At 47.4% G+C, this 5,000-nt stretch overlaps 1 protein-coding gene across 1 annotated transcript in view; it reads left to right on the top strand.

The window, feature by feature from the left end:
• The window catches only part of LOC130392799 (cytosolic carboxypeptidase 6-like), a 131,368-nt gene that overhangs the window by 97,399 nt on the left and 28,969 nt on the right, over positions 1-5,000 (top strand). The gene's annotated exons all lie outside the window — the stretch shown is intronic.

The following is a 5,000-nucleotide window of genomic DNA, read 5'->3' as shown; positions in this document are numbered from 1 at the left end:
CGGGCATGGCGGACAGGCCTTGCGGGGATATCTGGGGGGGATTCTGCTGTGAAGCAGTAAAACAGTGCTTTGCAGTTAGTTATGGTATTTGAGCAAAGTACCAGCAGGAGACTGAAATCCAACATGGATAGCTCCCATAGAGGGTTGGCAAGAGTGAACCGAGCATGTTTCATTCAAGTTGTTGTGCGGAAGTGAATACTCAGATGTTGAGCTCCCAAAGGCCCCCGAGGTACTGGGTCTGATCCCCGAGGGCCACACCCTACCTGTGAGTATCATTGAGGAGGATGCCTTCCCCCCCTCTGCCTGCTCATCAATGCCCTGTGTCTGAACACATTGAACGCTGAGGTTACGCATGTACTTAATGGACTGGACTGCACATTTAAATGAGCGTCTAATAAAAATCCCCTGGATTGCAGTACAGGTTCCTGCTGATGTCACCAACGGCCCGTGGCCATCAATGTCGCGGACTGTGAGAAGTTTTTGGACGACACTTTATAAACTGCACACTCCACTTCAACCGGCTTGCCTTTTGAACTTGCGTATCAGTTTTGCGGGGGCCAGATTAAAAATGGCACTGCCAGCAAGGTACGCATCTGGACGGCCTCCTCTTTGTGTCCATCCAGGAAGAATAATGAGGAAGACTCCAGTTAATTACGTTATGTCATAATTTATGAGATACCCCCCCCCCCCCCGACCCAACAATGATTCCCAGAGAAGGCAGCGAGGGGAAAGAGCTGACATGGCCAATCAGGAAAAAGTGACCTTCAAAACCCATTAGGTTCCAGCTTGTTTGTCATGGACACTGTTCTTTCCCCGGACAATTTACATGTTTATCAGAGCTGATCGTAATATGACATCCTTTAATTTCTTTATTTCCTCAACTCCGCGAGGAGTTGCGCCCGGTAATGTGCCGTGTAGCCCGGACCCCTGACTTTGGCAGGTGAGAAATGTGCTGAGAGAGGAAGCACTCCGATTTGGAAAGGTGGGCATAAATTCTGATCGTTCCCACACTCCCCGGCTCTCTCACTCACTCATTGTCAACCCTCTCTCGCTCTCTCTTTTCCCTCCCTTTCTTTCTCTCGCTCTTTCTCTTTGTCTCTCTTTTTGCTCTCCCTCTCCCTTACTTTTCACACTCACTCACATTCATGGTCGCTCTCTCTTTTATCTCTCTCTCTCTCTCTTTGCATTCTCTTTGCTCTCTCTAACTCTTTGCTCTCTCTCTCTCTCTCTCTCTCACCACTCTCCACCAACCCTGATCTGTTAAATTCTCTGCACCTATTTCCATGTATTCCCGGCTGGAGGTGTGAGGGGCTGTGACAGGCTCGTCGAGGGTATGTGATGATGTCGAGAGTTAAATGGGTCCATTACTGGGAGACAGGATCTGTTACCTCTGTCACCTTAAGGCACGCTAGCCAGCGGGAAAGACGTTGGTTAGCGATGGACGGGGCTGCTGCGTGGATGAGTCAAACTTGACATGAACGCACCATTTAGTGACCGTGAGATCACTGACATGCGTGTGGTTGTCTTCGTCATATGTGTGCATGTGATCCTCTCTGGTTTACCTTTATCTGATTTATATTGTTTTGTAATTGTCTCGTATCATAATCTCAGGACACAATGTTGAACTACACATGATCTGCGTATGGGTATGTGTGTTGAACGATGGGAACAGCTCAGCCAACCATGTGTTGGCTGAAATGATGTATGGATAAACTTGCATTGTATCGTATATTTTGCCTGAGGCGTGTACGGCTGTGTTCTGTTTTGTTAAAAGAAGAAGAAAAATAAGGCAGCGACTGACTAAAAAAGTGCACCTTGGTTAAATGTAAACAAAGGAATGCCACTGTTGTGGTTGCGAAACACTTGCCACCGCTATTGTGAAAATCCAGTTACTTTAAGCATGTGTGGGGCCACAGCCATACTTAGAGCCTTAAAAGCATCTATTGTGAAACCCCTGTTGTGGCCTCTTTGTCAGAACAATCCATGAAAACATGTACGTTTACCTTCTCTTCGCCTTCCTCTGTACTCTTTTTCTGCCTCTCTCTCTCTCTATCTCTCTCTCTCTCGCTCTCTCTCACTCTCTCCCATCTTCCTCTCTCTCCATCTCTCTCTTCCTCTCTCTCTCAATCTAAATTCTCCATCTTTCTCATGCCCCCTGCTGTATCTGCTGGTGATCGCTAGTGACATCTAGAGGTCAGGGAACGCCACTGCGCCCTATCCTCCTCCTGAGGGACGCTACAGTAACTTGACCCTTGACCCTGGCTTTATATATAGCGCGCTTCCAACCAATTAATATACTTGTCCTTAAGATATGCCTGAGCTCTTTTTTTCCTCACCTCAGCTGGAGCATTAAGTTCCCCCTATTCCCGCATGGCGCCGGAGTACCTATGGAATTGTGCAATTTAATTTTGTGCCAGAATGCTTGAGTGGGCAGCGGCAGATACACAGGGACATGGAGGTACAGAAACATAAATACAACCAGTGCTGGGGGAACGCTTGCAAGAGCCCTGAGGGCACACACACTCAAACACTCCCTCACCTGCACTCAAGCACACAGACACACACACACACACACACACACACACACACTGACACACACACACCTTCACACTCACCCTCTCTCACCTACACACACCTACACAACACACCGTCAGACACACACACACAGTCACCCCCCATCCCTCACACAGACACACACGCACACACACAAACACACACAGTCACACACACACACACACACACACAAACACACACACACACACACACACACACACACACACACACACACACACACACACACACACACACACACACACACACACACACACACACACACATTCACAGTTACTCACACTCAACCACACGTACACACACTCACAGTTACTCTCTCACACACACACACACACACACACACACACCCTCTCTCACCAACACACAGTCACTCTCACAAACACACACACGCACACACAGTCACACACACACACACACACACACACGCGCACACACAAACACATACAAACACACACCTATAGATAAACGGAGAACCTTTGTGGGGCTGGGCGGCCTGGTGGTAGAGATTGGTTTGATGAGGGAACAAGGGCAGGCGGGCAGCAGTGTAAACCGAGTGCAGGCGATGTGCTGGTGGAGTCCCTTACGAGACGGACCTTGGCTGCTGCTCCCGCTCTGCTCCCCGTCTTTATGGGCTGCTGGCTCTGCTGCGATGCCAAGGCTTCCTCTGATTGGCTGGGATGGATTTTTGTTGAGACACGCATCCACGGGGATGTGTGTTTGTGTGTGGAGTGTGTTGGTGTGTGTCTTTTATGTATTTGTGTGTGTGTTTTTCTATTTGTTTCCTTGTTATGAAGTGCTTGTGCGTGTCTGTGTATGGTTAGGGGGGGGGGGGGGTTGTGTGTGTGTGTGTGTGTGTGTTCTTGTACAGTACATGTTTCATTCTCATGCATTTATTGACATGCCTATGTGTGAATCTGTGTTTATGTTTTGCTTTCCTTATACATTGACAAGTGTGTAAGTAAGTAGGTGTGATAGAAAGAGAGAGTGTGTGTGTGTGGGTTAGTGAGTTTGTCAGAGTCAGTGTTTGTGTGTGTGTGTGTTTGTGTGTGTGTGTGTGTGTGTGTGTGTATGTGTCTGTGTGTGTGTGTGTGCGTGTGGGCGCGGGTGCGCGTGTGTGTGTGTGTGCGTGTGTGTGTGTGTGTGCGTGTGTGTGTGTGTGTGTATCAGCGCTGTGTTTCTTGTGTCAGGAGTGTATGTGGTGGCGTGGTGGCTGAGGCCAAGGTGGAATATCACAGCCAGCAGCCAGCCCAACCGCAAGCACTCACATTTACAACCAACAGCCCACCCCTCTCCACCGAGACTCTCTGAATGGCAAAGTCATTTGTCTCTGTGAAGGGCAGAGAGAGAGAGAGAGAGAGAGAGAGAGAGAGAGACTCTCAAAGCAAAGGCAAATAAAATTGGAGCAAATGTTCCATGGTGTCCTAACTCACATAAATACATACATACACACACACAAGGATACACAAACACGCACCAATATAAAAACACACACCCATACGAACACACACACACACACACACACACACACACACACACACACACACACACACACACACATGCACACACTTGCACGCGTATGCACATGCACACTTTACACTTTGACCATTCCCAAGGAAAAAATGAATAAAAGAGAGAAAGGTGCGTAGCATGATGCTAATTAGCATTTTCTCAGCTCAGCAGAAGCCTTATGGAGAATCAATAAGATATTACCTTTTTCTGTACACAGCAATGACCTCTGCCATCCCTTCCATCCCTTTCGAAAACATGCGTTAAAATAAATAAAACAGACAAAAGAAATACCCAGACCAAACCTCTCACGTAATGTGGCCGGCCTTGGAAACTCTCACATATAAACTTTATTTACATTACTTCAAATATATATTTTTTTCTTTTGGTGTCAGAGGTGATCAAAGTCTCGTCCATTGATCAATCTGTTTTGATATGTAGTCTTTTGCTTCGTGTAAAGTTGATGTATTTTCTTTCTTTAGCCACAGGTTCCTGGTCAGGGTCATCGATGGCTGGAGCCAGCAGACGATGGATATAGGCTAGACAACCTGAATGCATCAAACACACACACACGCGCTACGCACATCCACACGCACAACCAAACAAACACACACACACACACACACACACTTAGATAGACATAGACACACAGATATGCATGCTTTGAGATGACATCAATCCAGTACATGTTCCTGAAACGTCACATGGCACTTTTAATTAATAGTTCTAAGTCTGTTCATGTCTGCCTGCTTCCTGGTAGAAATACTTTGCGTGTTGAATTCCTAAAGGACATCTGTGTGTGTGTGCGTGTGTGCTTGCGTGCGCGCGCGTGTGAATTACAATGTTCGGATGCATGTGTGTGCAGTGGCAACACTGAAGCTTGGCTCAGGTTGTTGCTGTTGGATCAGCGAGCTGAGCATCCT

This window comes from Gadus chalcogrammus, chromosome 12 (genome assembly GCF_026213295.1).
Source record: "Gadus chalcogrammus isolate NIFS_2021 chromosome 12, NIFS_Gcha_1.0, whole genome shotgun sequence".
Classification (NCBI taxonomy): Eukaryota; Metazoa; Chordata; class Actinopteri; order Gadiformes; family Gadidae; genus Gadus; species Gadus chalcogrammus.
This window is presented reverse-complemented; position numbering and strand designations above follow the sequence as displayed.